A 24,758-nucleotide genomic window follows, 5' to 3' on the forward strand; every position below is an offset into this window, starting at 1 on the left:
TGAATAGAGTAAGTAAGATGACCCTGACAGAAATATGCAGAAATTAATATTTAGACAAAAGGGTCTGAAATAGTTTTTAAGCTCTGAGAAACAAAACAATATCTTGAGATCTTGGCATATATGAAGTGATGGGAATCTACAGCAGTCAGACGTGCAAGATTATGTAATATCCAATTTCAGTAAATAAAGAATCCTTGGTATTCTCTGACCTTGGTTGTTTTCCAGCAGACATTTCATTACCCAAACTTCATAACATTATGCCTCCCACCAACCCGTACGCTCCCATAGAAAGGGACTTCTCAGGGTGCCGTCCGCCAAACAATGTCGGCTGGCGGCCCCCAGGGGAAGGGCCTTCTCTGTGGGGGCTCCCACACTCTGGAACGAGCTTCCCCCGGGTTTACGCCAAATACCCGACCTTCGGACATTTTGTCGCGAACTCAAGACTCATCTTTTTATCCGCGCGGGGCTGGCTTAAAATGGGATTTTATTGTTTAAATTTATTAATTTTAAACGGGGTTTTTTAGTATGGTAAATTTTAATCATTGGGCTAATTTAAAATAAGTTTTTTAAATCGTATTTTAAATTTGTATATTGTATTGTTGGTTTTATTATGCCTGTACACCGCCCTGAGTCCTTCGGGAGAAGGGCGGTATAAAAATCAAATAAAATAAATAAATAAATAAATAAATAAATAAATTATCTGTGCTACTTGGGAGTGCTGTTTGCTCTCATTTTATATTCTATTCTTGCCTGTCAGTGCACTTGTGATTCTTCAGTTGGGCTGTTTACTGTTAGCTTATTTAGCAATTCCTTGATTGGGATATTGTTTGCTGCTTGAGTATAGATGTAATGTTAACCACTAATCTCTAATCATCTGGGTGTTGCTTGCTAGTGAGGAGATTTTCTGGTCTTTTTGTTCCTCTTTTCAGTTGTTAATTGTCCCCTTTGGTATATAGATATCGTTTATATCTATGATGGTGACCGATTTGTCAAAGTGCCATTTGTACTATGGCAATTAAGTAGTTTAGTCAAAATAAAAATTGTATCTTAGTTACAGAAGAAGAAAGAGCTTAATAAAATTATGCAAGGGTATAAAGAAAACAATTCCATCTCACTGATAATATCCAAATTGTGGGGCATTACATAAACTTGGGGTAGACAAACAAAGTACTCCTATATGAAGTACATTATTAAAATACAGAATGAAGCTACTACTGGAGTATTATAAAAGCAGATTGTACAAATTCATAGTAAATAAGGCTATATTATTGGCTATATGTTCTCTCTGGGATCAGATACAGCCTGTCCCTGATTACCAATAACTGGAATACAACAACTAGCTATCCATTTTTCTCCTGTCTTATTATAAGAGTCCCATACTCTCTGACTCATTATTGTAACAAAGAGAATGGTTTAATCCAGCAAGGACTGGCATATGTTTCATTTCTTTGTTCTGCCAGACTTCTGAATGCTACCTTGAACTAGCTGAGAGCTCCAAAGAGAAAAAAAAAAATGAAGTGAAGTCTAGATCAGTGTTTCTCAACCACAACAACTTAAGATGTCTAGACTTCAACTCCCAGAATTCCCCAGCTAGCAAGCCGGGAGTTTGAAAACCAGGCATTTTAAAGTTGCTAAGGTTGAGAAGCACTGGTTTAGATCAGAGCAAGAAAAAGAATCATTAAGATCTTTAAGAACACAAGTCAGAGCTTCCTACTTACATTTCTCTCAATAGTTACACTGAAACTTTAAAATAAGATGTCAGGATCTGATAGTCCTAGTCTGATGATGCCTCCAAATCCACTAAGTCTGAGGATTCTTCCTGCCACGTTAGCAGTATCTTGTGCTATGTGTTATTATTCTCCTTTTTGTGATTCACTGTTATTTATATGGGAGAAAAACCTGACAGCATGGGATTAAAATGTATATAGAACTCTATTTATTTCTCTCCAGTAAGATATTTTTATATAATATCACAGAAAAGGGCCACTATAAGTTCATGACAATTACTAATCATGCTTAGCAATTACAGAGCTAGTTTGAACATGCCATGAAAAGGTGAAGGATTGTAAAAACGTTGGTCAAAGGGTGAAATAAATCATGATATTTTACTGACACAGCAAGCAGACATGAAAACTCTTTAGTAAAAAAGAAAGAAGCTGACTTGAGTTACATAGTAAGTGTGCTGGAGTAACATTTTTATTTACTACAAAAACAAATACCTTTGACTTTAATGAGCAATAGCAATAGCTGGTTAAATTGATCTGGAAAAAACCTCTGGTTATTATATTTTTTGTTTGACATTGCACTGTAATCATTATTATGATATATGCTTCTTTAGCCTCAAAGTTTTCTTAATTTTAAATAGCTTTGCTTCCAAAAACATCTTAAGCATGATACTTTTTAAAAAATCTTACCTTACCTTAAGGTGAGATGCATTATCTATGATAAAAATGATTTTCATAAGACTTTATCACATCTAAGACAGATATGGGAATTCAAATAATTTAACAACCGGTTCTCTGCCCTAATGATTTCTTCCAACAACCAAGTCACCAAACTGCTCAGAAAGGTAACAACCGGTTCTCCCCAAGTGGTGCGAACTGGCTGAATCCCACCACTGGAATAAGGTCTAAGGCATCATGGGGGCAAAGTAAATACACCCAGGATATAACATTGGACTCTGTTCTAAGCAGAGTTCAGTAACTTTCAGCCCTTGTTTTCACTTCACCCAACTTATATACAAATGTCAAGTATTTTGTGAGCAACTAAATTAAGCCTCTGGCAAAAGTCATTTGTCTTTTCCTTATCAGAGGTTATCCAGAAGAAAGAGACAGAGTATAGGGATGCCGAGTAAAGTGGAAAAAAAGATCAGATAGAAAAGTTTCTACTCCACCCCTTTCAGCATACAACTCTACTCCAACAGATTAGTTTAATGAAAAGGTTATTCATCCCTGCTCTAAACTCCATCTCTTTGATCATCCCAAAACTAAGTAGTTGATTCATTAAAATCAATAGAACCAAAATATTTATTATTATATCTGAATCCAATTCAATGCATAGCTTTTGACAAATTGCTTTTGCACAGCCAATCTTGTTGAATATACTATCAAATGAAAATAAATGTTAAAAACTTATGATATTTATGTAGTTACTTACCAAGCACATCTAAATTATATTAAAGTAACCAGAATAACTTTACACTCCTCAAGGCATGTCATAACTTTTGAGAACTCCTAATGTTTGGAAATTAAAAGTTGAAAAATTTGACATGCCCTACAAATATAGCTAAGATGTTTACATAGAGAGACAATTTTGACTTTGGCTAGTTTTTTCATAGCTATTACGGTATTTGGCACCTCTTTTTTCAATATTAGTATGTCAAGTAGAACAGGAAACTGTTAAAATGTATCCCCTATACATTTAAAATGTACAGTAGCTCTCTGTTTCACATTCAAGAATTGTTCAGTGATAATACAGGACTAAGAACCACCTGGAAATTAAGTAAATATCTTAATTGCCAGTGAAGGGCATTCAGCTCCCAATCTAGTTTTTCTTCTGAATGAAAAGTTATCCATTTTATATTATACTACAATTATAAATATTGTTATTTTAGGTATAAATATATTTTATCTGTTTTGTATTATTTCTCAAAAGCAGTTTGATTTTTATTTCTTTTATTCTGTTATACTCATTTATTTTTCCCTTCCTGATTCACATAGTATCTTACCGAGTCTAACCAGAATAATCTCCATCCCAAAATATATATTGTGGTGCAATTAGTGATGCACAAACAACTCTTTTTTAATGCTACCTCAATGAATACATTTACTTTAACATCTATTCTCCTAATAAGTCATTTTGTGGGAGTTCACTGTTTCGTTTTCCTTTCACAAACGTGGATGCAGTCCATAAGAGACTCTTCACTATGATTAATGGGCTCCCATTGGGTATACAAAAAATTTCCCAGTCTGGTTCCCTTGAGAATGCCCCACAGCCTGGATTTCTAGGCAAAGCTAGATTAAAAGAGGAGGAGCAATAGCTATAGTCCACCTTCCCCACAGCCATCAATTACATACAGTGATAAATCAATGTTTTCAACCAGAACAAAGACTAGTGTGGCAAGCAAACAAGAGCAGTCACAGCAAATTGTTTTGAAGCAGAATATAACTTTCAAAAGGGACAATGGAACTAGCAAAGATACTGGCAATATCATGATAATGTGCTGCTATTTCATGAAAAATTAGGCACAGCGCATCCAATTACTTCTGAATGAAATTGAACAGAAGTCAGCAAAAAAAGAAAATGAGAGATAAGTTGCTTCTTTTTTCCAACTCTCCTCTTTGCTTTGTTGTTAAATCAAAGTAACTAGGAGAAAAAACATCTTTATGTTCTTAAAAATTGTAAGGCAAATGGGTGGGATTGTGGTCCGACAGATGTTGCTCCAAAAAAGAAGTCAGAGATGACAATTATAATTTAGCAACATCTGCAAGCCACAAGTTTGACACTTCTATTTAAAATAGTATTAGCAATTTTTTCCAAATAATTTGGATACACTCTCAGGTATGAGTAAGCTGTTATATGAAAAAACATAAACATTTAATTTACATTAGTTCAGACTCTCCCACTAATTAACAGATAATTTAATTAACCAATTTCATTGTATACATGATGTACAATAACAATAAAGGCTATACTATACAATGTACTTTAATTAATTTTTACAAATTATTTAAATTTCACTTCATCCCCCTCAAATCCTTGCAAATTTCAAGGTTGCAGAATACCTCAGAGGCAGCAAGGTAAGAAAGTTAATAGCTCTTATCCTATTTAAGCATTGGCCAATTATTCTTTAGGGGGGTCATTTGCTCATTTCATAATCTGTGGGAAAATTTAAAATGTCTTAAACTGAAAAATGATCACAACTGTGGATAGAGTTTATGGGAATTATGGCAAACAGGATTTCTTGTTATAAGATACAGTTTTCCTGGCAATGCTATAATATGCTAACTTCTACACTGCTCAAGGCAGCATAAAAAATCATCCTATTAAATTTCTGTTGAAAACTGAAAAGCTTGGGAGAAATTGCTAAGCAGTCCTAGAAATAATTTAGATTTTTGGAAGTGTTTTCAGAGGAACATGTTTGATCTTCAAGAGAAGAGAAATGGAGTTTCCTGCCTGTCTTGTATTTTCCCCTTTTTCACCCATTCCTCCCCCTTTTTTTTCCTTTTTCCATCAGTCATTTGCACAGAAATAGACCACATTTAAAAATACAATCTCCTTGATTGATCCTTGAGATAAATTATTATAAGTAGCCCACAATCAATTCTCCTGAGATGGTAAGCTATATAAATTTGATTAATAAATAAACAAAACCCACATGGAAGCATTTATAAACCACTCTTGATAGTCTAAAATGAGAGCCTTGGGCAACCAGTGACTTAAGGATCACATGAGGTCATGGAACATCCTATTATCTTGTTGCTGAATGTCATGGTAGCACCATTCATATCTCCAACTTTCAAAATAAGATCCTGTAGCATTTTTATGATTAATTCAATCAGAAATGCAATGATATCCTTTCTTTTCACTGGGACTAATAGAAAGTCTTCAAGATTCTCCATTTTTTCCTGCAGAGATTCAAAATGTTTACACTTTTTCTGCTGAAGAAAAAAGAGAAATAATTGGTAGTTTTCTCCCGAAAGAAAGGCAATCCCGACTTACTGTCTCATATTTGACTTCTTGTGTGGCTGGAAGCTACACATTTTTTTCAGGTGTTTACATCACCTCTGGTTATATGTCTCTAGTGACCAGAGTAAAAGTGGTGAAAGGATTGCTAGACTAGAGCAATGTTTAAATCAATATATCTTTCACCTAAACGTAGTAGCTTAGATTCATGATATTAAGCAATAGATGATTCTAATAATAATTCACAATTCTCAGAAACCAAAGAACACAGCAGACAATTCTCTGTACCATCCATAATTCTTCTCCCCTATCTAGATCAAACCCTTAAACTGTCAGAATGAAGCTACCTTTTTGGCTTTGTCACTGGCAAAAAATAAGTCATTATCAATACATGTTTCTGGTAGGTGACATACCAGCCGATCGACCGTGCTCTGTGTCTCTCCACATTCACATATCCTCAAAGAGCCTCCACTTGAGCATATTATATTGATATTATATTGAGCATATTATAGGCACTTCAATTTTCAACCTATTCAGGGCCCTCCAAGGAGATAAAGGAGATCAGATTCTTTAACCATACCCTCCTTTAATGTTATTCCTTGCTTTAAGGTCTCCTTCCTCCATCTTTTAATTGAATTTAGTTCTTGTGTACCCTCAAGAATGTTTTTTTTATTTTGTCACAACAGTTTGTACAAACATTAACATAAACAATAATTCATCATGAGAAAAAGTATATATAAGTAAAGGTATAAGTAAAAGTATGCATATAATACTATAATGAAGAGAACAATAGGACAGGAACGGTAGGCACTTTTGTGCTCTTATGCACGCCCCTTATAGTCCTTTTAGGAATGGGGTGAGGTCAATAGTAGACAGTTTTGGTTGAAGATTTTGGGGTTTTGAGTAGAGACTATAGAGTCAGGTAGTGAGTTCCAAGCGTTAACAACTCTGTTACAAAAGTCATATTTTCTGCAATCAAGTTTGAAGGCGTTGACATTAAGTTTAAATCTATTGTTTGCTCTTTTATTGTTGTGATTGAAGCTGAAGTAGTCTTTTACAGGAAGGATATTACAATAAATGATTCTGTGTGTTAAACACAGATCATGTCGGAGTCGGTGGAGTTCTAAGTTTTCTAACCCCAGGATTTCAAGCCTGGTGGTATAAGGTATTTTGTTGTTTTCGGAGGAGTGAAGAACTCTTCTAGTAAAATATTTCTGGACGCGTTTGATAGTATTAATGTCAGAGATGTGGTATGGGTTCCAGACGGATGAGCTGTATTCAAGAATAGGTCTGGCAAAAATTTTGTATGCTCTGGTTAGTAGTGTAGAGTTTTTGGAAAAGAAGCTACGTAAAATTAAGTTTACAACTCTTAGAGCTTTTTTTGCTATGTAGTTGCAGTTGGCTTTGGCATTTAGGTCATTTGATAACTCCAAGGTCTTTGACAGGTAGGGGGTCATCAGTAAGGTAATGTCCATCAAGCTTGTACTTGATATTAGGGTTCTTTTTACCAATATGTAAGACTGAGCATTTGCTGGTTGATATTTGAAGTTGCCAAGTTTTAGACCAATCAGAAAAAAAGTCAGCGTCATTTTGAAGAGTAGAAGTATTGTTAGTGGTATTGAATAGTTTGACGTCGTCAGCGAAGAGAACACAATAATTTGAGATGAGGTCACAGAGATCATTTATGTATAGTATGAAGAGCATTGGTCCAAGAACACTACCTTGCGGAACGCCACTTTTGACAGGAACAGGATTTAATAGAGCGTTGCCAATTTTGACCACTTGTTGTCTGTTTGATAGGAAGGCATTTATCCAATTGTAGAGAGGTCCTGAAATGCCGTAGGATTTTAGTTTTAATGTTTTTGTGATAAATCTAGATTAGAGTTGGCAGCTTGAGGCATGTGTCCATTCAGAGCATATCGCGAATAATTCTCTTGCTTAGTTCTCGCTGCATCTGTTGCTACTTCTCTCCTAATCTTTGGCAAGGCAATGCCAGTGAGATAATGTATTTTCTCAATTGGTGTAGGTTTGAGACAACCTGTCACTAAATTTACTGCTTCATTGAAGGTGACAGCATCTTATTTCTTTTTTTTTTTTAAAGCAAAATTTTTTTATTTTCCATAATAATTCCCACAATTTGACCAGTGTACAATACAATCACTTATCCAACAATCAGTCCTATACTCAAATTATACTCAATCAGGGCTGCTCGACTGCCACTCCCCCCTTTAATCCTTTCTTCCCTTCTCATCCTTCTTAAACTTCCCCCACCACCTTCTCCTCGCTTTCCTACTTCCCCTCCTCTTTCCCACTTCTCACTACCATCCTTTCTAACCCTCTATCTTCTCCTTCTTCTCCTCCTCCTATCCTTTCTTCTCCCTCCCTTCTTTCCTCCCTACCCACCTGCCTACCTACTTTCTTCCTTCTTTACTCCTCTTTCCTTACCCTTTCCTTCGGGAGTGTTTGCCGAGCAGTCCCGACATTACACCATTCAACTTGTTTAATTCTACCATTATTCCTGTACAATGGCAACCAATCAATTTATAGTCTTCCCTTCCCCCTCATTCCCCGAGACTTCCCAGAACAGAATACAGGGTATTGTAACTAACAAACATAATCTAAAATATAACATAAAACATATTCCATTTCACACCATCACACTATCAATTCCTTCTTTCTTAAACTAATACATAGCAATTCCTAACTTCACTCAAAAACTAATTGATATTTTTAATCTGATACTTATTTTGAATATAATCAATCCACTTCCTCCATTCCAAAATATATTTTTCTTGTGTACAGTCTTTCAAGTAGGCAGAAATTTTTGCCATTTCTGCTAAATTTGATACTTTACTAATCCATTCTCCAATTGTAGGTAAGTCTTCTTTCTTCCAATATTGTGCAATCAATAGTCTTGCAGTAGTTATTAAATTCAGAATCAGTTTTGTCTCTATAACAGTGCAATCTGAAGTTATTCCTAATAAAAAGAACTGTGGAACAAACTTGATCTTCTTTTTCAAAATGTTCTGCATAATCCACCATATTTTAATCCAAAAGGCTTTAACTTTTTTGCAAGTCCACCATATATGATAATAGGTAGCATCCTCACAATCACATCTCCAGCATTTTGCTTTCACATTTGGATACATACATGACAGTTTTTTAGGATCTAAATGCCATCTATAAAACATTTTATAAAAATTTTCTCTTAAATTTTGTGCTTGCGTGAATTTAACATTCCTCACCCAAATTTTTTCCCATGTTTCTAACATTATAGGTTGTTGAAAATTTTGTGCCCATTTTACCATACAATCTTTAACCAACTCCATTTCTGAATCAATTTCAACCAATACATTATATAATCTCTTTATATGCTGTTGACCTTGATCTTTTATTTGTTTTACCAAATTATCATCACTTTGCCTTATACCAATTTTCTGATCTATTTTCCATCTAGATTGCAATTGTCCATACTGGAACCATGTATAATTTTTTCCTTCATCCCTCAATTTCTCCCTAGATTTTAACTGTAATTCCCCTTTTTCCATAGTCAAAAGCTCTTTGTAAGTGATAACTTCCATTTTTTGTAATATATTTATATTCTCTATCATATGTCTGGGGATGGTCCATATTGGTATCTTTCCATCTAACTTATATTGATATTTTTTCCAAATCTTCAACAACGCACTTCTGACCATATTATTCTTAAATGTCTTATCAATTTTCTTGTCATATATTACATATGCATGCCATCCATATAACAAACCATAACCTTCTATATTCAAAATCCTGTCCTCTGTTAAATTAATCCAATCAGAAATTAAAGTTAAAACAACTGCATCATAGTACAATTTCAAGTTAGGCATTTTTAAACCCCCTCTTTCCCTAACGTCTTGCATTATTTTTAACTTTATCCTCAGTTTTTTACCCTTCCATACAAAATTATTAATCCCTTTTTGCCATTCTTGTAAATTTGCATCTTTCTTCAATATTGGAATCATTTGAAACAAAAATAAAAATCTAGGCAAAACATTCATTTTTATAGCTGCCACTCTTCCCAACAATGATAATTGTAACTTCTTCCATTTCTCCATTTCTTTAATTACTTTTCCCCACAATACCTCATAATTATTTTTATATAATTTTACATTCGATGCTGTAATGTATACTCCTAAGTATTTAACCTTTTTAACTACTTCATATCCAGTTATTCTTTCTAATTCTTCCCTCTGATGTGTATTCATATTTTTAATTATCATTTTTGTCTTCTGTTGATTCACTTTAAACCCAGATACCTTACTATACTGATCAATTGTCTCCATCATATATACAGCTGAATGTATTGGTTGAGATAAAGAAACAACCAAATCATCTGCAAACGCTCTTAATTTATAATCTTGATTTTTAATTCTAATTCCTTTTATTCGATCTAAACCACGTATCTTACTCAATAATATTTCCAAAGTTAGAATGAATAATAATGGTGACAAGGGACATCCTTGTCTAGTCCCTTTCTCAATCTTGAAAGATTCTGTTAATCCACCATTTACTATTATTTGAGCTGTTTGCTTTTGATATATAGCCTTAATTGCTTGAATAAAATAATCCCCAAATTGCATTTTTTCTATTACTTTAAACAAAACTGCCAATCCAATCTATCAAAAGCTTTTTCGCATCCAAAAAGAGGAATGCTGCTGAAACCTGGCTGTTTCTTTCCAAATATTCAAGTAAATTTACAATTTGTCTCATATTATATCTCATCTGTCTCCCCTTAATAAATCCTGATTGGTCATTATGAATTAATTGATTCATCAGTGGCATCAATCTATTCGCTAGTATCTTAGCAAATATCTTATAATCAGTATTTAAAAGCGATATTGGCCTATAATTCTCTGGTTTAACACCATCTCGATCTTCTTTAGGTATTAATGAGATAAAAGCTGTCCTCCATGAAGGAGGAGCTTTTCCTCCTTTGTATTCTGTTAAATAACTCCTTAAGTGGTACAATCATCTCATTTTGTAAATTTTTATAATAAGTAGTTGTCAAGCCATCTGTACCTGGTGCTTTATTCGCTTTAAGCTGCTTAATTGCAAACACTATTTCCTCTGAAGAAATTAATTGATTCAACTCTTCCCTTTGATCTACTGTAATTTCTAAAATACCGTGGTCCTGTAAATATCTATCTATATCTTTATCATTAATCACATCTCTAGAATATAACTTAGTATAATATTCTAAAAAAGCTTTTTTGATCAAATTTTGCTGATATACTTCCTTACCTCTATATTCTATTTTATCAATTATACGTCGTTTCTGTTTCTTTCTTAATAAATATGCTAACCACCTTCCAGGTTTATTAGAATTATTAAACAAATTATGTTTTGCATATTGTAAATTAGTTGCCACCTGATCTGCCATTAACATATTAAATTGACCTCTTAATATATTTATTGACTCTTTTATTTTACTATCTCCTGGATTACATACCAATAACTGCTCCTTCCTTTTAATTTCCTCTTCTAGTTCTTTTCGCCTTTTGTGCAGTCTATTTCTATATTTATTATTCATCTCTAATAAAATTCCCCTCATATAAGCTTTGCTGGTGTCCCAAACTATCTCTATAGGTGTCCCTTTATCCATGTTCAAAGAAAAAAATTCCTTCATTAGAGTTTTACATTCATTTACATTTTGTTCATATTTGAACAAGTTCTCATTCATCCTCCACGACCTCCTGGCCTCTTTTTCCTGATCTAACTCAATCCATACCGGGCTATAATCAGACAAAGTTCTAGAACAAATTTTTGTCTTCTTCACTCTGAAAAACAAATCATTAGTAATTAAAATGAAATCAATTCTAGAAAAAGATTGATGTCTGTCAGAAAAAAATGTAAAATCTCTCTCTTTTTCATTGCGTTCTCGCCATACATCTCTCAATTCTAAATCTTCCATCAAATCAAAGAATGCCTTTGGCAGTTTTACACGATTGGAAATATTTCTAAGACTTCTTTTATCTTTCTGGGTATCCATCACTCCATTCCAATCACCCATTAATATATAAGTTTTATAATCCCAAGATATTATTCTTTTATGTAAAAACTTATAAAAATTTTCTTGTTGTTGATTTGGTGCATAAACTCCTATTAAAAGTATTTTTCTCCTTCCAATAAAAGTTCAATAGCAATATATCTTCCTTGATTATCCGCCTCAATTAATGTTGCAGATAAATTACTCTTTATATAAACAACTAGTCCACTCTTCTTTTCTGTAGCAGATGCAACAAAATGTATTCCCAATTTTGAATTTATCAAATATTTCTGGTCTAATGTTCTAATATGTGTTTCTTGTAAACATACAATGTCATTTTTAAATTGCTTCAAATAATGAAATATCTTTCTTCTCTTTTGTGGTGAGTTTAATCCATTAACATTCCAAGATAAAAGTCTAATTGCCATTATCAGCAATCGGAAACTTTTGAAGCACCAGCCGCAAATCATATCTTTCTTTGGGCCTTGCTCCTCCCACTGTTTCCGTCTTTGTAATAGCAGATTGAGCCTGTTAAGCCTTTTCTTCTTGTTCCTTACGTTTGACAGCCGCTCTTGTCATCCTTGGCTCTTTTGAAATCTCTGATCCCATCTTAGGCACATCCAACACTTGTAAAAGATCTTCTTCCATTACTATCACTTCTTTTTCTTTAATTTCGCCTTCCTTTCTCCTACCATCCGGAGATGGTGGACAGCATCTTATTTCTTATGTGTAGATGCACCCCAAGTTTCCCTGCTACCTCATCAAAGTTGATCTTTGTGCGGCCATGGCTGTATTGTATGCCTAGATGATTAAACATGTTGTCAGGGTCTGGTTGATTGTTCATATATATGTTATACAATGTTGGAGACAATACACTTTGTTGTGGCAGCCTGTTTTTCTACTTACCATTCAGCATCACATAAAATCTCCAGTTCTGGAGGAAGGTGCCAATGACCCTGGTAAGTTTATTTTCTCTGATGATATTATTTAACGTATATAGCAATATTTTATGGTTAACAGTGTGATATGTTGCAAGTAGGTTGATGATAGCAATTCCAATGATTAGCTGTCTTTTGAAACCATCCCAATATGTTGTGTAAGGTTTAGGATTTGGCCACAACATGGCTGCCCTGGTCTAAAACTGCTTGTTCCCTTATGTTCAATGCATTAATGAATTTTGAGATACAATTGAGAATCAACCATTCCAGTGCTTTGTAGAGACATCAGAGGTTTCAGTAAGGCTTCTAGCCTTCCTCTACAATTTTGGCTATACAAACAGCACTTACAAGAGGATTGTAAATGTACAAACAGCATGTACAAAAGGAATGAGTAAAACCTGATACTTTATATCTTCCTAAATTCAAAGCTCTTATCATCCTCTGTCATTCCTGTCATGTAGTATTTAAAAGAAAAGTGCAAGAAGAGCACTGTGAAGCAGTATATAAGTCTAAGTGCTTTTGCATCTATTATTTCTTGCCTTGCCTTTTGGTGTTTTGAAAAATAGTTTGACCTCTTCATATTTATAGAAGCCCCTAAATATTGGAACCCTGCTATCATACCTCCCCTTGTTCTTCTTTTCATTAGACCAGACATTGAAGTTCCTGAAAACAGCAAAAAAGAAAAGAAATAACTGGAAAAATTACTAAGACCTGCAAATAAAAGCAGAATAACTATAACAAAAGAAAGAAAAGATACTACCAATAGTAATAGGTGCCCTGGGTGCAATCCCAAACCACTGGAGCACTATTCCAATACTGACAAAAGTCACCATCAATCAATTGCACACAAAAAAATACCGTCCAAAAACCTTGGGGGGTTTACTTGGAAGAGGTTATGTCCTGAAACAATACCTATAGCACCATCAAACAACATCTGACTATCTCAGGTTCTTGGAAAGGGCTTGATAGGTGGATAAAAATGACAAATCCAGTTTGAACATCTGGGTGACTGTGCAGCTAACCACAATATTAAACCAAAAGGAAATACTTGTGATGGAGAATGGAAATGGAAGAAGATCATCTACAATAGTTATCTGTGCATATTTATGAGTTTCCTGAATGTGCCTAGTTAGTCACTGTGTGGCACACAAAAGTGTATACTCTTGGTCTGACCTAACAAGCTCCTTATATCAACAACAGTGTCTTATTTCCATTCTATGCATGCAGCATACACATAGCAACTTTCGTCAGTGATTTTCAATGGCTGTGCCAGCTGAGGGGTTTTGAAAATTGAAGATTCACACATCTGTATATACTAATCTACAATTTCAACTTCCAAGAGGTCATACTATTTAATAAAGTGAAACCGAATATTAGTATATGTACTTAGGTGATCAAAATTTATTACATGCAAAGTGTACATTGCTTAGATAAGAAAGCACAATCTATTTCTATTTTGTTATTATGGAAGTATAAGAATATTGCTAGAATTGATAATGATAATAACAATAATGATGCTTTTACCATTACAGAAATAAATGTGTTTGAAAGCCCGCTATAGAAGATGATAAAGAAGGAGCATGAAACAGCAAAAAAATTGGAAGTAAGTCCAAAATGGATGGAAATATATCCAGTTTAGAGCTAAGTTGTTTTGTCATATTCTAGAGAAACAGAACATACCTCCAACATCTCAAAGTTCAGCCATCACACCAGCAAAGGCAAACAAAATATTTCTCCCTCTCTAAAGCAGATGAGTGGACTTTGATCTATACAAGTAGAAAAAAAAATCCACTATAAGCAGTAACCAATAAGATTCACAAAGATTCACAAATTCTAGCCTTAGGTGCATTTTCAAACACTATGTAAGTTAGTGGTTCATATTTTCAATGTACATTGCAAATGCCTCTACAATACAAGCACCTATTCTAATCTACTTAGCAGAGCTGAGCAAGGCTGAGACAGAAAGACCAGCAAAAACCTCAATACTCTTTTAATATAACTATTCTACACTTTGGAGAAGGATTGGAACATCTCATAGAGAAAATAGTCTAGCTAAGCAGGAAATATGCCTGAAATTAATTAGTTCTTCAGATATCATTGCACATCTTGTAAATTTTGCACTTGCAAAATTTACTAGTCTAAGGCTGATACAGAAATATGTAGAAATATTACACAGCATATCACTATATGGAAAAATAATTTAACAACCTCACAAAAGCATGGATAAATTAGTTGTGGTAATTATTAATATTGTCTTTTAAAAAACCCATAAAACTCTAAAATCAAATTGCCTGGTAGCTTCATGTTAAAATTAGCATTGCTGTTGTTATTATATTAGTTGTGTCCTTTTGCTTTTTCCCCTTGGCAAAGGTCAAATGAGCATGATGTTTCCTTAATAGTCAGGAAGTCTTTATTTTTAATCTTTTTTCCAGTGACTTGCTGACACTTAAAGACAAAATGTCAAACTTTAAGAAATCTACATCTGTTTGAAATCAATAAAAACTGCTTAGCATATCTGAAAACAGGACCAATTATATAGTTCTCTAAATATAGATTTGGAGCATACCTAATTTCACAAATATTAGTTGACCATTAAACTGTGTCTAATCGCATCTTTTCAGCAGTAGTTCTAACTACGCGCATACAGCAAGGATTTTATATATACTAAATGCCTCAGGCAACATTTCAAAATGTATCTCCAAATGACTTAGAAGTTTAGCTCATACTTAAGAAAGAGCTAGAGAACTTGTCGTCTTTTATATTTTGTTAATTATGACTTTCAGCAATACCAATTAGGATTGCAGTAGATATTGTGGCTCAACAGTATCTGGACTTCAGCTAAAAAAATCATCATCTTTTTATCAAAGTTATGATCCAAAGCTACAAAGCTGCTATGAATATTTATTCCAAAGTTAGTCAACACACAGAATTGAACCCTCATACCCCCTAGGTAGTCCTCAAAATATTAGTATGACAGCTATTTTTCTTCTCTCAATCAGAATCTGACACTAAAAAAGATGTTAACATTCATATTCATAATTAATATGTTTTGTTTCTTTGGTTATCCTATTATCTTAATCATCCATTTTTCTCAGAGATTTTGATGATCAAAATAGGACCAATCATATACCAACACCGTTTAACCAATTTTATTCATCAAAATTAATGCTTGCAGGCTAGATGTCTCTATGCAATTGAGTTTGTATTTCATATGCTTTCCCCTTGTGAATAAGAAGAATTCAAACAGAATAGAAATAGATTGCAGTTCTCAGTTCATAAATATTTTCCTTTCTCCAGTGTTATTCCTACTAATCCTAAATGCTTTTAATACTGAGAATAGATGATTCTGTCTTTCACTAAATGGGAATATCACAACTGAATATCCATTGTGGCTCATAGTCCTATCAACCAAACTACTCACTTAACCTTACTTCCATTCGTCATTCTATAAAGTACTTTGGAATGATGTATACATTACATGGTTGTTAAAATAATGAAATTCATTTATCAACAAAGGTCATATGTGGGGGAAAAAATCCTAGAGTCTCCTAAATTACTTGCTGAAGTTGGAAGATGTAGTAGCCATTATCTGTTTCTTGATGATTACATATGTTACCAACATATAACATTACCAAACTATAGAAAATATGGCACATGTATGGACACATACACAAACACTGGGCCAGTCATTGTTATTCGACTCTAAGGAGAAGGCAAAGGCAAGCCACTTCTAAAAAAAAAAATGCCAGAAAACCTGAAGGGTCTTGTCCAGGCAGCTAGACAAGTCAACAACTAAATAAATAGTTACATTTAAAGAGTGGATTTGACCGAGTGAAAACAACACATAAGATGGGGTATGACAAAGAGGAAAACAGTGACTAGAATATGCATGTTTTGCATATACATTTGTGATAAATAACTAGCATATTATGTATTAACATTCCCACTTTTCATTGTATTAAAAGGTAGACCAAACTAGCTTTTAATGTTTTAAAAAATAACATGCATGCAAAAATGCACACAAAGGTAATCAATTTGTCTCTCAAGAAAATGATGCAATTTAAAAACTAAAATGACCATTCCGGAATATTTCTGAAGTTTAATACTATTCCCTGTCTGAAAAGCTTTAAATGCATACTATGCTGAATATTCCTTAGTTTTAAATAGCCATGATTTTGTATATTTAAAACCAAATTAATTTTTATTTTGTTTCAGGCTTTTCTGGAAGCCATTTAATGTATTTCAGAATTTGTAATTAAGAGTAATTAGTAATTAAGAAGCTCTACTAAGGAGAAACTGTTTTTAAGGCATCACATTAACAGAAAAAATCAATAATGTGTTGTATGAAAGGACCCTCTTCTTTAAAAACAAAATTAAAAATACTGGCAATAACTCATTCAACTCACAGATGAACTGAACTATCCTATTCATTCCTCTTATTAATGGATTAATAGGCAATGTTATAAGCTTTTTATTCTTATTGATCTTGTATCTTAATATAGCTTTTATTCCAATGAAAATGAGAACATTTACAAAAGGCTCATTGCAAAACTGCCTTTGTTTATTTGTTTCTTTATTTATTTCCCAGCCTTATTAATTTTACCAATAATTCAAGGAAGTGAAACTATCTAATGCACCTTTCTCTTCCTTTTTTCACTACAACAAACCCGTGAGCTGAGTTGGACTGAGAGTGAATGACTGGTTCAAAGACACCTTGCTGATTTTCATGGCTAAGGCATGACATGAACTCACTCGGTTTCAAGCCTGGTGCCTTAGCCATTAGACCAGGGGTCTTCAACCTTGGCAACTTTAAGACTTGTGGACTTCAACTCCCAGGTTGGCAAATCTGGCTGAGGAACTCTGGGAATTGAAGTCCACAAATCTTAAAGTTGCCAAGGTTGGAGACCCCTGCACTAAACCAAACTGTCTCTCTGTTAAAGTTCTATTAAACTATGCAGACTAAGATATGAGCAAATATTTCTCAGGAATCCCTATAAAATAAGAACATGCTACTTATCGGTCTAGAAATGTTACCATGACTCATGGTCCATTTAGCATCCTTTTACTAGGTATGGTTTGACAACTAAAAAGAGTGAAAAGATTCTTGAAACAATGAGGATATAAAAAGTAGATTCTACTGATTTTTTTTAAAAAAAACCAGTTGGTAATGAAAAGCATCAACTATGGCAGCTAAAAATGTGCAATGAACTGTGAACTGAAGAATAGCACACTATAAACTGAAAAACAAATTCTGTAATAAAAAAATTAATTGCAATTGCAATTTAATTGATTTCTTGAACAGCAAGACTAAACAAACTTGCTGGGGCACTAAAAGTTATAAAAGATATTCAATGTCTCCTTTCAAATTTTAACAAAGAAATAAGAGGCCAATTTAGGAACATAAACTTTTCCTACAACTCCAGGGCTCTGATGACATATTCCCCATAACCCATAATCCTAAAATTCAAAAAATGTTTTCCAAAGCAGATCATGATGTTTTCCAAAGTGTTTTCCAAAGCAGATCATGAATCAAAAGCCAACATGGGTTTGTCAAAAACAGATCATGCCAGACTAATCTTATCTTTGACAAAGGGACAAAATTAGACCAGAGGAATGCTGTCAATATAATTTACCTTGGACTTCAGTAAAGCATTTGATAAAGTAGACCATAACCTACTACTAGATAAAGTAGAAAAATGTGGTTAGACGGATGGATTCGTAACTGGCTGACCAACCGCACTCAACATGTAGTCCTCAATGGAACTACATCCGCATGGAGGGAAGTATGCAGTGGAGTACCCCAAGGCTCTGTTTTAGGCCCAGTACTCTTCAACATCTTCATCAATGACTTGGACGAGGGGATACATGCGGAACTCATCAAATTTGCAGATGATACCAAGCTGGCAAGAATAGCCAACAATCCAGAAGATAGGCTCAAGATACAGAAAGATCTTGACAGACTTGAACATTGGGCACTATCTAACAAAATGAAATCCAACGGTGAAAAAAGTAAGGTTCTACATTTAGGCCAAAAATAAACAAAATGCACAGGTACCAGATATGTGGTACCTTGCTTAATAGTAGTAACTGTGAGAGGGATCTTGGAGTCCTAGTGGACAACCATTTAGATATGAGCCAGCAATGTGCAGCAGCTGCCAAAAAAGACAACACAGTTCTGGGCTGCATAAACAGAGGGATAGAATCAAGATCATGTGAAGTGTTAATACCACTTTATAATGCCTTGGTAAGGCCACACTTGGAATATTGCATTCAGTTTTGGTCACCACGATGTAAAAAAGATTTGGAGACTCTAGAAAGAGTGCAGAGAAGAGCAACAAAGATGATTAGGGGACTGGAGGCTAAAACATATGAAGAACAGTTGCAGGAACTCGGTATGTCTAGTTTAATGAAAAAACGGACTGGGGAGACATGATAGCAGTGTTCCAATATCTCAGGGTTGCCACAAAGAAGAAGGAGTCAAACTATTCTCCAAAGCACCTGAGGGCAGAACAAGAAACAATGGGTGGAAACTAATCAAGGAGAGAAGCAACCTAGAATTAAGGAGAAATTTCCTGACAGTTAGAACAATCACTAAGTGGAACAACTTGCCTGCAGAAGTTGTAAATGGTCCAAAACTGGAAATTTTTAAGAAAATGTTGGATAACCATTTGTCTGAAATGGTGTAGGGTTTCCTGCCTGGGCAGGGGGTTGGACTAGAAGACCTCCAAGGTCCCTTCCAACTCTGTTATTATTATTATTATTAAATTATGATCAGTCAGGGACTCAATTACAATAATCCTTATTTAGTGTACCTACTTCTTCAATCACAACTACTAGAAAAATGTTTAGATAGGAAAGAACGAATACCCTACTAATCCATTCAGTTGGATCCAGAAAGTTTGTCCTTAGAATAAACCAACTGAAATCAAGTTGATAGTGATTAAATCTAGATACAATCAAAAACCATGCTAGCATAGTATTCATCTATTGGAAAATCCAGTTCCTCTTATAACAATCTGGCATTTAGTATCTAGACATCCACAAAACCCAAACTACCGTATATATGATGTAGCACGTCCAAATGAGGAGCAAAATATAGTTTGAGAATGGCATACTTTACCCGTTGTTGGGTTTTTTTTTCATGAAACTGAATGGACAAACGTGTTTTCTAATAAGGAAATGTAGAAGCAGCTCCAGGCAGAGGTGGGATGCTGCTGGTTTGGACCAGCAAAGTTCCGATTCTATGCGGTTCGGAGAACTGGCAAATTGGACCATCTGGCCCTGCCCCTGCCTATTTTTGGGGCAGTTTTCACATGTTTTTTCCCCAGCCAAAATCCGCCTCAAAATCGGCCTGAAAACAGACCAAAAAACAGGCCATTTTCGGGCCATTTTTCACCTGAAAAATGGTCCAAAAACCAGCCTGAAAATGGCCCCAAAATGCCCACAAAACAGGCCATTTTCTGGGCTGTTCACAGGCTGGGGCATTTTCGAGCCAAAATTGGCCTGAAAACGGCCAAAAAAAAAAAAAAAAAAGACTCCAAAAAACCTTCCCCCAAACAGCTTACCCAACTTCTCTTCCTCTTGCAGCCAGCTTTCCTAGTCTAGCTGTATGGTCTCTCTGTCTGTCTGTCTGTCTGTCTCTCTCTCACACACACACACTTTCTCTCTCACACACATACACACACAGAGGTTGGATCTTTCTTTCCTCCCACCCACCCTCACCAGAAACCCTGGATTCCTTCCCCATGCTGTTCCATACAGGTACCACCCACACAAGTGACATAGAATTGGCCAGTGGTGGGATTCTACTAGTTCGCACTGGTTCAATAGAACCGGTTGTTAAGCAATTCAGAGAACCGGGTGTTGGAAGAAATCTTTTTGTTTTTTTCCACTTTACAGGGTTAATCCTGTAAGGAATTACAACTTTCTGGTGTTGTTTCCTAGCCTAATCTTTATTGCCCTGCTTACAGAAACTGCCTCTTTGTTAATCCTTATTACATTCTTGGGAGTATGCCTAGACTTACTGTTCCAGAGCTTCTTGGAGTTTTTTTTTCCTTGACTTTCCTAAAGGGGAAGGGTTGTTTTAAGCTTTTTACACCGCTATTGGGAGGAAATACTCTCCTGTTGGAGTTCTTCCAGCCAGGATGAAATGATCAGCACTTTGAAGAAATAATTGAATAACGAAGCAGAAGCTTTTAATGACAAGTAACCAAGATGAGTGTAATTCAGCAAGGCTTATTGGCTAGTTAGAAAGATTGACATTGAAACGTGAGTTTACATATTCTTTCTGACTTGTGGTCTAAAACTGTTTTTTGGTGAAGTTTAATTCTGTGCTTGGTGATGTTTAATCCTGTGTTTAGTGATGAGATAATTTTCCCTAGTCAGCTTTGTTTAGAAGGGAAAAGGTTAATCTCTGTTCCTGAAAAGAAGCAGCTTTGGAAATCTGGCTAGTTTCTGTGTCTACTTGTTCTGGTAATTGGTTTAACAAGCAACAGATACTGTTTGCTCCTTTGCTTCATTTTGGAGAGCTTAAATGACCTCTCCGCTATAGGATTTCACTTTATGAGGAAGAGTTGGCTGCTGATAGTTATCATTGCATTTTAACCAGTTTAATTCCTCAAGGTGCTCTGTCACCCTGCCTGATTTGTAACTCCAGTTTGCAGGTATTTCTAATCTAATGATTGGTATTTAGGGCAGCTTTTTGCAAGCAAAGAAGCTTTTTGTACTTTTGTACAGGTAATCCCTGACTAGTTACAATGGCACTGAAAAAAGTGACTTATAAATGTTTTTCACACTTACAACCGTTGCAGCAAGCTGTCATTAGGGCAAAGAAGCAATGTCACATGACCACCTGGCCACACCCACCCGGTCACATGAAGCACCGCAGTTGTGAAATGAGTGACACAGTTGTTAAGAATGCTGCAACAGGCATAAATGGTGACCGGTCATAAGTGCGAGGACTGGTCAAAAGTGCAAGGACTGTCAGAAATCACTTTTTTCAGCCCTCTGGATAGTCCCTATGTGCATAGGGACTACTCAGAGGGCTGAAAAAGTTATTTTTGATAGGTCATCGCACTTTTGACCGGTCCTTGCACTTACAACTGTCCTCACATTTTACGTTTTGTGCCCTATCTTGAAGCCGTGGTGTAGAGAAGCAGTTGTGAAATGAGTGACATGGTTGTTAAGAATGCTGCAATGGGCATAAATATGAGGATGGTCATAAGTGCGAAGACCAGTCAGAAATGACTTTTTTCAGCCCTCTGAGGAGTCCCTATGCACATAGCCACGCCCACCCAGTCACATGACCAGCTACCATACCCATCCAGTCACATGACCACCAAGTCACGCCCCCAAATAAGCCACGCCCACAGAACCGGTTGTTAAAAAAATTGAATCCCACCACTGGAATTGGCCATGCCCACTCAGTCACATGACCCTCCCCCCAGCCATGCCCACCCAGCAGAGAACTGGTTGTTAAAAAATTTGGAACCCACCACTGGCTCCAGGTACATTTGAAAGAGAAAATATAATAGACTAGAAGGCCTTGCAAAATTTCACATCTAATGCATTATAAAATAAGCATTTTGTAATAGCCCCTCTCTTGAATGCAACCTGTGTTCTTCAGATCCCAACACTGTCAGCTTAGGAAGATTTAAGGCAGCCTAGAAATGTTTTAAATAACTAAATGGTAGTAAGTCTCACTTGAATTCGCTCATCATCTTATTATAGAAAGCTGCAACAACACTGGATGTCAATTTGCACCCCACTGAAACTGACATAGTTAATTTTTAAGGGAAAAAATAGAATTTAAAGAAATATTGGCAATTTCACTGCAAAACATAAGAAATCCCAGAAGTTTGTTTTAAGATTATTTAAGAATAATCCTAGGAAAAATAGGTGGGGAACACATCTCTAATTATAGTAGTAACTTCTTTAGTAAGAACTGCAAACTAGGTCAGAACAGCTGGTTTTCATTCTGATTTAAATCCTTAGCTGAAAGCTGATTAGCATTCCTTGTATAGAAGACTGCATTGCAGACTACATAAAGCACACGATCTCAATGTAAAACTCCAATTCACTTTTTGGCATTATAGCATTATACCTTAATCTTGGAAATTCTTAAATACTTACCTATTAATACAGCCTTAAAAAAAGAAGTATACTATATTTTCTATCCAACATTTTTTTCATCAAATGAAATTACCTTAAGGTAAAACTAAGCAAGGTGTTAGTTTCCCCAAGTGTTCATCTGCAATCTGAGGTAGCCCTCAGGTTATAACAGCAATTGGACAGGTATTTCCATTGTTAAGTGAGGATCTTATTTGACCACCAAGTGGGAAGAGGCAGAGTGCCAGGCAAGCAGGTTATGGGTGAGAACTACAAGTGATTTGGTGCAACAGGCAAACAAACAAAGCACAAGCAGATGAATGCATAGGCAAAAGGCCCTAGGAGGATTGACTTTGCTTGTAGTAAGCCAGCAAGAAAGGTTGCAAATTAGATCATGTGACTATGAACTTCTGTAACCATCTTAATTGTGAACAGATCGCCAAGCTCTTACATATTACAAGTACACTGCAATGGCTGCAGCTTCATGAAGAGATAGTAAGTATCCCTCATAACTTTGAACAACCACTTTAAGTGATTGTAACTCAAAGACTAACTCATCATGTAGTTCTTTTTCCTATTGTCAGCTTCAATTTCTTCTGCAAAATTGTGGTCTTTTATATTTGTGCTTTCCGCACCTAAGTAGAGAAAATACAACTCAAGAAGGCCATTATATAATTCAAAGACTTAAAACAGTCTTTACCACCTGGCTGATATAATACATTACCATTCACATTATTCTCTGGCTTGAGATAACAGAAATTATTTTTTTGCAAAGTTACAGTTAGAAATTATTGACCCAGAATATATAGAAAGTCTTCTTTTAGAGTATGTGAAACTATCCTGATGTTGATATCCACTGTAAAAAGTTATTTGATTTGAAAGAATACAACACCAAGAAGACATACTATTCTTTTGTTAAGAGGCTATGACCTGTAGGCTACAATGGTTATTAAAATAATTCTTCATCGTCACCACTTTATTGGAATCATTTTCAGCCTACAATCTTAAAGAATTTTTAGGACAGTGAGAATTTGTCAAATCCCTCATCAAAATACCTAATAAAGGCATTGTACAGAACCCAGAAGCGACCTCAAAAGGAGTTCTATTTGATCATTCATTTTATTTGTTATTACCCTGGAGAATGGTCTTCATAAAAAAAAATATAGAACCATATTAATATAGCCTTCACAATTCTCAAGCTTACATAACAGGACACAATGAAATATTATCTTAAATTTTCTGTTAATATCAAGACATATTATGGTACTCCCACCTAGATAAATGTCTTTTAGCTTTAAAAGTAATTTTATAGTAATTTACATCATGCAAAAGGACTTTTTTAATTTACCACGTTTATATCCCATATATAAATGTGAAACCATATTCCACATAGTAATGTATAATTACTATAAAATAATTATTTAAAAATAATTAAATTTTAAAATAATTAAAACAATAATACAGAAATAATACTAATTCAAACATTAAGACCTACAAGAGATTGTGGATAACAAATGGAAAACTGAATGGATGTAATAAAATTTATTTCGCAAACTGCAATTATAAATTATTCAGGAGACTTTTCCTTTTAATTAATTCCCCATCAATAAGGAACTTCCAAGATATGGTAAACCACCTCTGAAATTTTGCCAAGCAAACTGCAAGAACTTGTCCTGTCACCAGGAATCAATACTGACTTGAAGCTCCTCCTACCCTTGTGAATGAATGAAAATATATACATACATACATACAAATATATACAAATATATATATGTAGGTCTTTGGTTATTCGGGTTTTCTCCCGCGTAAAATTGGAAGTGTCTTGGCGACGTTTCGACAAAGTCTCATTTGTCATCTTGAGGCTTCAGCTTCGTGCATCTGGGAGCAATGTGTGATTACAGCTGTTTCTTCCTTTTTAACTGCTAGTGGGGGTTTGAACTGATTGGGTGGGAGCTTGGCTGTGCTCTGATTTGATGGGGTTTTTATATAAATATAACCCACCC

General features: G+C 35.0%; 1 protein-coding gene across 2 annotated transcripts in view; it reads right to left on the minus strand.

Annotated features, from left to right (window-relative positions):
- The window catches only part of RARB (retinoic acid receptor beta), a 506,722-nt gene that overhangs the window by 345,033 nt on the left and 136,931 nt on the right, over positions 1-24,758 (minus strand). The window contains exon 3 of one of the 2 annotated variants that reach the window (XM_058184373.1): positions 14,329-14,414. The exons of the other annotated variant lie outside the window; for it this stretch is intronic. The gene's annotated coding sequence lies outside the window, so the exon portion shown is untranslated. The remainder of the gene's footprint in view (positions 1-14,328; positions 14,415-24,758) is intronic. 2 annotated transcript variants of the gene reach the window in all.

The sequence above is a fragment of the Ahaetulla prasina genome, chromosome 4 (assembly GCF_028640845.1).
Source record: "Ahaetulla prasina isolate Xishuangbanna chromosome 4, ASM2864084v1, whole genome shotgun sequence".
NCBI classification, from domain to species: domain Eukaryota; kingdom Metazoa; phylum Chordata; class Lepidosauria; order Squamata; family Colubridae; genus Ahaetulla; species Ahaetulla prasina.